General features: G+C 36.5%; 1 protein-coding gene across 15 annotated transcripts in view; it reads left to right on the top strand.

The window, feature by feature from the left end:
* Positions 1-13,435, top strand: part of COL25A1 (collagen type XXV alpha 1 chain) — a 463,262-nt gene that overhangs the window by 344,003 nt on the left and 105,824 nt on the right. The window lies entirely within an intron of this gene.

The following is a 13,435-nucleotide window of genomic DNA, read 5'->3' as shown; positions in this document are numbered from 1 at the left end:
CCCCTACCCCCACTGGAAATTCTTTATTCCCGACCTATGGTATCAAGATAGAGAATTGATCCAGATGACCTGAAAGTGGAGGTACTATAATGGATTCGTTTTTAGAAAAATAAAATGGAAGAAAAAGAACAAAAAAAGATAATATGTGAAAATTAAACCAAGCCTATGTCATCAGTGGTAACTTTGGGTACAAGCACAGCATTAGTTTTCAGGGTTAGCGGGTCACAGGGGGTGAAGGATTCTTAGAAAACTACAATATAAATTTTGAAACTGCCTTAAGCAGCTGAATGCAACTGTAATTTCTATCCTGGCTGATGGTCAAAACATATTTCTTCCAAACATTCTTACATGGAAGACCATGTGTGATTCTCAGGAGCCTATTTTTTTTCTCCTCAGATTTTTATCATTGCCATTGGCTTTCTACCTTGATGCTCAATGCAGCACCCTAATATACAAAATTCTAAAATAAAGAAGATTTCATAAAAAATTAAAATCTTATCCTCCTTAAATTCATACATATACTCTAGAATATACTATTTAATGTCCTTTCTTTACAATTCCTAACTTCCTAGGACTTAGTTCTACTTGTCCTAAGTGAATTATGTTATTATCTTAGTTTGCTTTGATTTCCCATTTCATACAGCACCTTTTCAGGTGATAATCTCAGATGTTTGTTTCTGTTTTTTAATAAACTTTTACTTCTCTTTAAACTCTTCTAATTTAGTTCATATTCTCATTTTTAGAATGCAGTTAAGAAACTTAATTGAAATCACAAATGTTCAAAGGATATTGTAATGTAATGACCTTCTAAAGTGCTGTTTTTTAAGATATAAAACTCTTTTTTTAGAAGAAAACTTCCATAATATATATAAAGAAAAGTAAACAAATCACAAGTATACACCCCAGTGACTTTTCACAGTGAGCCTAACCATGTAACCACAAACCAGAGCAAGATGTTCAATATTAGTATATCCCAGAAACCCCCCTCTGCCCTCCAGTCACCATCCACTTCTTCCCAAAGTTCACCCCCATTCTGACTTCTGCCACCATCGATTAATTCTGCCGTCATTTGAATTTTATATTAATAGAATCATACATTATGTGCACTTTTATGTCTGGCTTCTTTTGTTCAACGTTATATTTGTGAGATCATCCACCTCTGTTTTAATAGCCTTCACAGCTGCTTAAAAAAAAATTAGGTGGAAGAACCTTACTTCCTCAACTAACCCGTTAAATCTACATCACTCAAATAGCAGTAAATGAATGAATAGTCTGTCTGACCTTGGGCAAGTCACTTAACCTCTCAATTTCTCATCTGTAAAGAAAGGATAATAATACCCTCTCTGCCTCCCTTAGAAGGTTGCCAAAGACAAATGCAATAAATTAGGGGAAAGCACTTTAAAATACATAACGAAGAACTATATGAGTGTGTTATTATTATTATCACTCAGTTGTTCCCCCTAGAGTAAATTACAGGTGAACACGGATTTATATAACAGATGTATTCCTGTAAAGTTCTGTATGAATCAGATTTTCATAAATCAACATATCTTAAAAGTTCTGGGGAATTTTGCTATTTAAAGCAATCCCATTCAGAGTCTTTTTGTAAAGCAAATAATCCCCTAATTCCTCTTCCCAATAAACTGAATTTTTATATCACATATTTGCTTATAGTGAAATATTTCTATGGTTTAAAAAACTATTATTCTCAAAAAGTCACTAGTCATATTTGTTAACTCAAATAGCACCTGTATATTTTAAACTATCTCAAAGAAAAAAGAGGATCCTGGAAAAATAATAGCAGTTGTCATGGGAGAAAAATTTCATTGGAAATTTTTTTTCTTTTAAATATTATGTATGTGGGGGGGGTGTATGTGTGTGCGTGCGCACACGCACGCGCACACATGCCCGTGTGTGTTTTGACTCGAAGTCTGGCAGGGAGAAAATTACATTGCATCAGTAGTTCTGCCCTCACAACTGTTTAAGAGTGTTTGACTATAGTCTGTGATCTTTTTTTAACTGATCTATGATGTATAGGCAGTAATTCCTAATTCATCTATCTCACTGGGTTATTGTGTGAAATAAGTGAAATAGTAATAATATGAAAATACTTTATGAACTACAGAGAGTTCCAAAAATAAAAAGTATGGCTGTTAAGATGAATCCCTGTGGAAATAACTTAACACACAGAAAGGCCACTATGAAACGGAAGGGCTAAGTACAGTGTGATTATAGCTATCAGTGAAACTGCAGTGTATTAAATACTGTGATCGAAAGCTCATCTTATTCCTTTGGTCCTATTTGCTGTTGTCATTTTTTTTTTCTTTTGGCCTTTTCCTATCATCTTACATTATCAATTTTTCATAACCATCTTCTTCTCATCCACCAGTTAAACAAGGAAAAATAATAAAAAACATGGCTCTCATCTTTTCCACGGTATGCAAAACTCACTACGTTTATTGCTTTGTATCATGGAGGAGTGTTTGCTTATAAAATGGTCCTGAGAGGCACTGGAGATTTTTGTAAAATGTAAAATGCCTCTGATGATGACATGAAAAAACCTGGGAACGTTCTAAAATTAGCTCTTACAAAACTGTTTATGAGTGTGTCAGGTGGGGAATTAGTTTTCATAATCCAGGATATATATTTTATATTGCAAAAATAATCATCTGAAGATTAACAGCATCTCTGATAGAATAAAAAAGAAGGCCTGCGGCTCAAACGGTTCCACATTTCTTTAATCCTGCTGTGCATCTATTCTGTAAACATGACCTTTGGGTTTGCAGAGAAGTTCAGGATGAGATTTTAAAAGATGGAATCATGAGCTAAAATAAATTGGACTCCATTTAAATAAAAAGAGAGCAGCTCTGAGTCATAAAACTAGACCCAAGAATCAAAGTTAGGACTGACCACAATCGGAAGTGCTGAAGTTCTGAACCCTGGTGCAAGTGATCTTTATTTTTCAAGGTCTTCAGAGGTTTAAATAGTTGTTCAAATAGCATTTTTGGAGTTAGCTTTTCTTTTGATAGTCTTATTATTTCTTTCTTTGGCAAACATAGGAGTTCTCAAAAGCATGAAAGATAGATGTTTTATAAATCTCTATTAATATGTCAACTCATCCCAATTTCCTGGAAATTATTTTGTGGCCCAAAGTGTCTACATCCAATGCTTTATAGACCAAATCACTTTCTCTACTCTGAAACCCTATCTTCATCCTTCATTCTCTTCCCAAATATATGTAAACTCCATAGCATATCCACTCATTTCTTTCTGAATTATAAGAGTATTTCAGATGTCATTTGTTGGACCCGGTAGTGTCAGAGATTTTTTTTTTTTTTAAATTCAGAAGTACTTTTGCTGTTATTGTTCCTTACAGTAAAATTTGGACTTATGTCTGAACAGGTTATAGATGTGTTCAGTTTATTTTAATTTTTCCTGCAAATCATTTAATACATTAGGGTCAAGTGCAAGTAATGCATTTTATGTTCGCTGATAATAACATAAATAAACATAAATAATTGCTTCCACTTCATCTAAAATAAATTTGACATAACCAATATGTGAAGGTTTACTTTAAATATATTTAGTTACAATGCTTTGCTCTCCCACCCCCAAAATTCATTTTACTTAACTGTACTTTGGTCTGTCAACTCTCTTGATCAGCAGGATGGCAGACATGGGAGACAACAGCAGTCTTCGCTTTTTGATTTTAATCTGGCGAAGAAAGCAAAAGCCCAAATCACAATAACAAGAATGATCAACATCATCCTAGGATATTTGGCGATTAGACTTGATTTTTACAGTGGAATCTTATTGAGTAACACTGCTTTGCTTCATTTGTGCACATTGCCTGCTGGGATGCCTTAGCAACCTCTCGAATGCTTTATTATCCTCACTTAATCTGATTGTCCATGAAGTCCAAGTAAAGGCCACACCAGCAGAATCCTTCCCATCTCCTTGGTGCTTTTTGTCCAGAGCCTGTAATGTTAGGTTTTCCAAACGGACCAAGGGAAAGTAGACAAGTAATGCCTTCTTCTCCTGGTGCTGCCCACTTCCCTGTCCAGTTGCCCAACTCAGAGGGACTCACTTTGGATTCCTGGCTGCATGGACTTCAACAGAGGTGTTGAAAGGTCACCTTGGTGTGGTAGGAGAGCATGAAGTTTGACTTGTCTTTAAAGCTGGCTCAGTGACTTAGAAACAAAAAGTAGACTTTTAAAGGAGCATTTTTATAGTGGTATAAGAGTACAATCAAGTAACACAAGTTTGAAAAGATAGTCTACAAGGCTGAATAGATTACTGTCTGTGTTATTCTCCATCTTGTTTTGTCTTCCTTAGCATCTACGACGTGCATCAACTCTATTTTTAACTGTCTTACTCTGGTTCCAATTAAAGGTCTGGAAAGCTGTATCATATTAGACAAATTTAGATATTTAAATTTGTCTATCTAGCTGTATCATATTAGACAAATATTAAACTGGTGAGACCAAATGATAGCTGAGACCCCTTCCAGACCTAAAGTCCTGTCATTCTATTCTGTTTCATTGTAAATGCACAGACACATATTATATAACCATTTATCCATATTATATATGCACATCTACACATTCTGTAAATAATGAGATACAATAAAAACAGTCATACATTCAGTTTTAGTGGAAGAAAGCCTTAAAAATTGTCCCCTTCAAATGTATCATCAACCTCTCTAGCTATCATTTATTTTATCTTTAGGATCCAACATATTGTAGAGCTATACAGAGGCAAAATAAATCACTCTTGTATGAGGATATTTAATGACACTGAAATCTCTTTACCAAATACTCATATCTCATTACTAGAGTAAGAAGAAACTTTTCAAAACAAAGTCATGTCCATATAAGCTCTGTGCCTTACATCTGCAGATTAAGGGCAAATGTGCACATTTTAGGGCAATAATATAAATGGATGCCCTCATACAATGTGCTGAAATATTTAAAAGGATAAGCCAAGCTAATAAACTGGCAAGTAAAATATGTTCTGACCTATGACCTTCAAAGGTATGTCCTCATAGTGATTTGGAAAGTTCAAATGCAAAATTGTTGCACTCCTTGGAGATCCAAGCCAGAGTGTGGCAGCATGTGGAGAAAGCTATAACCCAGTCCCAGCCCTTGGCCCTGGCCTATTCCCTTTGTTTCCCACAACTACCTCATCCCTCGACTTTATGAGACAGGAGCTGTCACCTGCAGACATTCTGTAATGTTCAAAGATCAAACTATGTCCACACGCCTTAAAATACCCACCTCTCTGCTTCCTACACCAGTTCATTGTTGTGCATACCAGTGATGTGTTTCACCTTTGGAAAAACAGAACTGAGGGAGAGGCAACTCAGAGTCCTTGAAATGAGCTCCTGTCAGTGGAGCAAAGAATTCTAGGGTCCCTATTGCCCAAAGCAGCATCTGAAGTCAGGAGGCCAAGTGTGAGGCATGCATCCCAAGAAGAACTCTCTAAAGCATGGGCCCTAAAGCAAGAGACCTCCAGCCCAGGGGAAAGGGCAGAACAGAGTCCACGCGTCTGGGTGGATTCTTTAAAAAATAGACTTCTCCTTTGCTCGCCTTCTTTGAAAAAACTTCATGCACACTCACGTATTCACACCCCTTCACACTGTGCTAATTAAGAAGCTTTCTTCTCTCCACAACATTTATCATGTCATACAATACTTGTGCTTGGTACTTATTGTGCATAAACTAAATGACTGAATTATACGAATCAATGAATCAATAAATCAGGTACTAATAAAAGGATTCAGCTTTATAGCTTTCTCCCAACAAGTGTCATTGCACACCAGGAGTGGGAATAGGCAGGATCAATGCAACAGCACTACCATAAAACTGCTCTTTCTCCTTCATCTTCTTAAATTCATTTGTACTTTAACGATTATTTGGACTATATGTGTGTGCGGGAATATGCATGATGCAACTAAAACACTGATTTTCATGAGAATAGCGGAAAAGTAACTGTACAAATTTCTGGTCACACTACGTGGCTATTTTTAAAGCAGGGTGTAAAAGGTTTAGAAGAAATCTTAGGAATCATCTAGTTTATCACTTCACAGATAAAGAAACAGCATCAAAGTGGTTAAATGACTTGACCAAGGTCACAAAGCAGTCTGGCAGAAATAGACTGGAATTCAGTTCACCTGATTGAAGCCTTCTGTGTTTTCCAAAGTCTAGATTTGCATTTTGTAATACAGTAGCCACTAGCCACGTGACTATTGAAATGTAAATTAATTAAATTAAATAGAATTTTAAATCCAATTCCAAACAATTGCATAGCCACATTTCCAGGGTTCCATGGCCACTTGTAGTTAGTGGCTACCATACTAGATCAAGCAAAATAGACCACTTCCATCATTCCAGAAAGTTCTGATGGGCAGTGCTGGTCTAGGTGGGAAATAGACCTGAAGAGTAGATGAGTATATATTATAGTCCTAAATTTATGTCCTCCTTCTGCTGATCATGGGATATTTAAATTTTAGCAGCTAGTGATACTCAGCATTGTTGATTTAAAATAGGAAAAGCACTTATACTTTACTCAATAGAAATATTTTTTACTGAGTGTAGTGTACAGTGATAGGCCTTCGTGAACCATAAATTTGTTTCCTTTATGGTACACTAGGGAAGTGTGCTTAATCACAGAGGGCAGAGGAAGCCTGTTAATTTTTCTTTCTTTCCGGGTCATTTCCATTTTGAGTTCAGCAACAAGAAACAATTTATTAAGTATTTAGAAAGAATGGAATGAGCTAATTTCAGCTCTGGATATCTGGTGAGAGGTGATAGAGTCTCTGTTTTGGGACCTAATCAGAACATAGATTCTCAAATACCTAGATTTGTCTTTAATCTGAGGTGGTAGTTAATGCTCAATATTTTGTCTTGGGTCCTGGTTTTGTTAAGTAGTGAAAAAAAATGGATTACTTCTTTAATTTCCTGAGCTTTAAGAGACCTTCCTTATAGAGGTCACAGCTTCATAATCTTGAGAAACACCAGTGGATGACTCATCCTTCCCCCCTCTCCACAAACTCAGCCCTTGAGATAGAGAAGTCAGAAAGAATTTATTCCTTTTAAAAAAATAATTTCTCCTTTAAAAATTTTTTTTTGGTCAAGTATTCATGAATTAATAGAATGACATGTCATCCTACTGATAGTCTTTAAAGTAGACCTGTTTTAGAAAAGTTAAAAAAAAATAAAGAACTATCTCAGGGGTGTCTGGGTGGCTCAGTTGGTTGAGCATCTGACTCTTGGTTCCCACTCAGGTCAGGATCTCAGGGTGGATGGAGCCCCAGATCAGGTTCTGTGCTTAGGACAGAGTCTGCTTGTCCCTCTCCCTCTGTCCCATCCCCCATGTGCGCGCTCTCTCTCTCTCTGTATCTCTCTCAAGCAAATAAATAAATAATTTTTTTTAAGAAAAAGAATTATTTCAAATAATAGAAATTATGGGGTTGTATTATTGACACAAAACTCCCAGATATTTAAAGAGGAACAAGTGTTTCAAAACTCTGAACTCTTCCCCATGGTAGAGGTATGATGGTTTGAGTGATAAGATTATGGAGGAAATTTGATAAATGTCATTTAATAATTTTTATGTTCATTAATTCATTGCTTCAGGTTAGTCAATATTTATTTGCTAGGCACAAACTGGGTACTGAGGATGTAAAATATATGACCTAAAGAATTTGCTGCCTAGTCAAGTAGATTTTATAAATATGTGAATATAATAAAATATAGCTGGTTAAAATGTGCTAGAGAAACACAGAGGATAAAAACCAGCTCTGTCTGGGAACAGTGGAGAAGGCTCACAAAGGAAGTGAGTTATGACTGCTGAGACTCGAAGAATTATTAAGAACTCCACGTGAAGACTAATAGGAGACTGCTTGGGAAAATATAAATGATTAAGTGTGACTGAAGACAGAGTCCATGAAAGACTCAAAACAAGATAGGAGGCTCTCCCATCTCAGCACTATCCTGGTCTTTCTTGTTTATGCTTTATTCCTTCATACCCAGTGCAACTAAATCATTGGCTTTTACACTGAAAACATTTCAGCACACTCTCTTATATTCTAAACATTTCCCCGTAGTTCCTAGTTTGGCATTTCCACACACTTAAGCTATGAAATCTGAATCTTGTAAAACATTACTTGAATTATACTCCAGACATACATATAATAGTGGTTAGAGTTTATGTTTCTTGACCTTCCCTCATCAAAACATCCAAGTAGAATATGGAATTTTATATAAGTACATCTTTAATGACTTCTTCTTAAGCAAGACAAGTTTTCATTATTTATTTCAAATTTCCTCTTACTCTTTATAAACTAAGTTAATGCATTTTCTGATCTTGTGATGCCTTTGACCAAGTTAATATCTTTGAAAAAATTACGATTAAAGTTTGTTATACCATGTCCCTGAGAAATTCTGGTACTAATATTTTATGACACCAAAAGTTAGAGTAGATGTGTTATCATTCTTCCCTACAGAACCTGACTTTAATGTATTTTCTTCATTTTGTTTAACTCTTATTAAATCATGGGAAGATTCTTAACTCAAAAAGGAAATAATTTTAAATGGCTTAATAGTTTGGGGCTTTTATTCTCCCCTTCATAGATGGACCACCTCTTTCTTGTTCCCTGTGCTTTTTATTACAGAAGCTGGCTGTATATTCTTGTATCCAGAAATGACCAGCAGCTTTCAGAGCTTCAAATTTTACTGTTAGCCATCAGGGACAGAACAGGAACTATGTCCGCCCCCTGCTCACACAGAACATCATTTCCTAATAGCAGGCAACCAGAACTTGCCTTAAAACACCTCCCAAGAGGCAACCTAAAGCACATCATTTAGAAACTCTGCATCCTGTTTAAGTAATTAATACCTCAATCAAATTTGGACTAACATCGGTGGTGTCAGAAGAATTCATTAATTTATTTCCATTCCATGATCTATCAAGCTTTTTTTTTTTAATTAAAAGAGCTTTTTTTCATTAAAAAATGCTTTTTAAAATTTTTACAAGCTGGAAAGTGCAGCCAATGAGTAATGGTTATAGAAATATCCATTTCTTAACAGTGTGTTTGAAGATTAATTTGAGTGGATAATTCTAGATATGGTTTACATAAAGACTTTCTGAAGTGCATTAAAGACCTTGGACCTACATCCACATCCACAACACTTTCCATATTAATGAGACTATGAAACTAAGATGCTTTTTCCTTTCTGTTTTAATATAGAAGGCTTGAAGTAAATTCCTCCTCTCATTTTGCACTTAAGGTAATCTCAAGGCTACTGGCATATTCCAGTAGTGTTGGAATGACTTGGGTAAATGCAAGGGTGAAAAATCTCATTCCCGTCTTGAGACACTATTGTCTATGGTACAAGAAGAACTTGATTTATTTATATGTAATAATATTTATTACATATTTATTATCCTCAAAATAAACACTCTTGTGCTTACAAAAATCTAAAATTCCATACAAATGCAGTCTCCCTTCCCTGTCCATATCCCCACCTTCAATTTCGTACCTATAGCTTCTTTGGTGTTTTTTAAATACACTTTTCATGTGCCCACCTCTTGGCCTTTGTACTTGCTGTTCCCTTGCCTGGAACATTCTTCTCCCTCTTTTACACATGCCTCTGCCTGACCTCTTTCAGAGCTCCGTCCAAGAGTCACTTTATCACTGAGGTCTTCACTGACCTCCCCACCGCCCCGACTTTAGAATACTACCACACCTACTCCTCCCAATCCTTATTCCCATTTGCTTTAGCACTTACCACCTGACACACTTTGTATTTACTCATTTTTTTTTTTACTCTTTCTCCATTCGTTAGAATATGAAGTCTAGGAGGGCATGCATTTTTATTTATTTTGTTCACTGCTGTTCCCCAGCACCAAGAGCATTGCCTGATACTCAAAGGGTTCTTGAAAACTATTAAGTAGATGAATTAATGAACGCATGCAAAGGAGTCACTGAACAATTACCGTATGCCAGCTGCTATGCGATTAGTGAAGACATTTAGTGAAGGAGGAAGTAGGCAGACAATAACAATACTGTTGGTAAATTTTATGAAAGAAGTGCTATCTTAGGGGTGCTTTGAAGAACAGAAGAAGGGGACCTGGTCCACAGGTGGGGGTACTGAGCTTTGAATGAGGGAACAGGTAGAGGAGAGAGGAACCAAAGTGAAGTTGCAGGAGCAGACAGCCAGAGGTAGAGCAGTGCCTAGACAAGAAAGCCTGGCTCATGTGGTGAACTACCATCATTACAAGAGCTCCAACTTTTTTCAAAAGCTATGGAAAGCCATTGAAGGGTTTTCAGTAGAGGAAAGGTATAAACCCTTGAGCTTCTAGAAAGCTCACTCAGATAGCAATGTGCAGAGAGGTGGAAGGAGACTAAAGACAGAGTGGCCCTCAGGTGGACGCCCACCAGCTTGCTGGGAGAGAGGAGGGTTTGAACAAGGCTGTAGTGATGCAGGTGACGAAGAGAGCACGCTGGAGAGATTCTTGAGTAATTATCTGATAGACTTGGAGCAGGAAGGTAGAGGGAGACTTGGAGCAGGAGGGGTAGAGGGTCACTCCCAGTCCATGAGTCACACATTTTTTGGTGAAGGCAATCATCAAATAGGACGCTCACATTTCTCTGACTTACTTGCTCACCACAGTCCACATATTTTATGATATTTAAAAATGGAATCTAGCAAGGGCAAAGGTAAACAGGAAAGAAAATAAAGGGCGCTGTGTTGTTTGTAAGGTTTTTTGTTTTGTTTTGTTTTATAAACATATAATGTATTTTTATCCCCAGGGGTACAGGTCTGTGAATCATCAGGCTTACACACTTTACAGCACTCACCATAGCACATACCCTCCCCAATGTCCATAACCCCACCCCCATCCCCCCAGCAACCCTCAGTTTGTTTTGTGTGATTAAGAGTCACTTATGGTTTGTCTCCCTCCCAATCCCATCTTGTTTCATTTATTCTTCTCCTACCTCCTTAACCCCCCACGTTGCATCTCTACTTCCTCATATCAGGGAGATCATATGATAGTTGTCTTTCTACGATTGACTTATTTTACTAAGCATGATACCCTCTAGTTCCATCCATGTCGTCGCAAATGGCAAGATTTCATTTCTTTTGATGGCTGCATAGTTTGTAAGTTTTAACAACATTGCATGGCTCTCCATGGACTCCTCCAAAAGATCACAAAAGTTTTGGTTTAAAAACTTAAACCAAAAATTTATCACCCATCAGCCGATGGGTGATATTAGTACTTGGCACTTGGGATTTTTTAATGGCTCATTTGGTTTTTATCTTTTGAATACATTGCCTAAAACCTATACTGAAATAAATGTATTTTAAGGTTTAAACTACACTCTGACCCTTCTGTAGTTAAACTTGAATAAATACAGTTTAATATGTTGAGATTCTATATGGTGAACAGTTTTTAATCTTGAGACATATGCACAGAAATTATTTTGAAAAATGAAGGACCAGATTATTCCCATTTAAATTGAGTCTCTATAAAGTATATGCAAACATAACGGTGCCCACCAAGAAAATATCTAAAAAGGAACAATTTATTGATTAATAAAAATGGTGAAAAATTGACTCTTATTTTGGAAAACTATTTAATCCAAACTTAAGTTACAGACACAATAATAATGGAATTATTGTAGAAATCTTACAACACTAGAAAAATTGTCTTTAATTTTGGGAATAATAAAAGCACTAACGTGACCAATGAGTAGTGAACTTATGACATTGTTCATCTGAGTCATTATTCGTAATGACTTTTGAGCAGGCTGAAAATGTAAATTAATTTTAGAGGATTAGATAGGTTAATGAATGGTTATATGGCATTTGCTTGTTACTTTATTAATTTATATTTGCTCTAGAAACCACTAAACTAGTCAAGTGTAAATATCTTAATCAATTGGCCATAACATACTCTAACTTCAAAATCCATTTTTTAAGAAGATTTTATTTATTTATTTGATAGAGCAGAAGCAGAGGGAGCAGGAGATGGAGAAGCAGGTTCTCTGCTGAGCAGGAAGCCCAGTGCTGGGCCCCATCCTGAGACCTTGGGATCATGACCTCACCCAAAGCCGGATACTTAACTGACAGCCACCCAGGAGTCCCTAAAGTCAATTTTTGAGCAGTGAATCTTTCATTTGTAAACTTGAATTTAATGACTGCAATGTCATGGGTGTATAATGGGTTTATTAATCGAAGGACACTCAAAACACACATATAAGTAAGATCTTGATCAGCAAAGTAACTATTTGGGGTGCGTGTGTGTGTGTGTGTGTGTGTGTGTGTGTATACTTAAAAGTATGTCTGTGCCTTCTATCCAACTCCAGTCAATTCCCACTCCCCTGCTAGTAACAGATACACTGTCTTTGGCTTGCTACCATTTTTCCTGCCAGTGAGATCAAAGGACTGTATGCACATTTTTGGTAGCTGAGAATATATCCTTGGCAACATAGTTCTGAATAATCCACAAGACTTGTATTCACAATTCAAAATTAATGTTACATCTTTAAAACTACTTTTATTTTTAGAGTTTAGCAAAAATAGAAGTAGTTTCCTAACCATGAAGAAAAATTTTGTATCTATTTTCTCTATAGCTCTCTTTTGATTTTCATGAAATATTGTGTTAAAATAGGCAATATAATTTTGTAGATTTCACAGTTATGGGTCGTCTTTCTAAATCTTTACTTTAATGTGGTCATGCAACAGAGACCAAGTTAGAAAATACAGAAATGTTAATTGCTAGTTAAAATGCTTGATTTCAAATTTGCTCTGATTTTTCAATGAAATATTCCCTTCCTGAGTTATCCATCAATGCAGTGAAAAACTCAATTGTACTGCACAATCTTTTTTCAAGTGGCAAGGTTAGGTTTAAATGGAAACAAACCTTTTCGAATTGCACTTATCCATTCTCAGTCTAAACATTGAATTAATGTACTTTTTGTTATAGGATTTCCTTCCTAACATCAACATTTTAAGAAGTGAAATGCCCTGGAGACAGTGGGGCAGATGGAGTTATAGACCACAATAAAACCCAAGTCTTCTTCTACTTTCAGCTCCCCTATCGCTACAAGTGCCAAATTCTGCCTTTACTTAGCATTAGCATTCACTTCCCAAACAATTTACCTAAGAGAGGGATGATTAAACCTGTTTATGGGCTATGGGGAAGGACCTCGTGGAAAGCAGGAGGCTCTGATACAGATGCAGGGGTAATTGATGGAGAAAGATCCCCAAGGACAGAGGGAAGGATGGATTCCAAAGTGTATTGGATGTATCTGCCTGCAGACGAGGGGGTGCCTATTCTCCCTCTGGCTAGGAAGGAGGTCCATGTGGGTTTGGATTGATGAGAGACATGATGGTGAGGGAATTTTCACCTGATAGCCTCAATTTTC

Source organism: Mustela erminea, chromosome 2, assembly GCF_009829155.1.
Source record: "Mustela erminea isolate mMusErm1 chromosome 2, mMusErm1.Pri, whole genome shotgun sequence".
NCBI classification, from domain to species: domain Eukaryota; kingdom Metazoa; phylum Chordata; class Mammalia; order Carnivora; family Mustelidae; genus Mustela; species Mustela erminea.
Note: the sequence above shows the minus strand (reverse complement) of the source record. Positions and strands in the feature narration are given on the sequence as shown.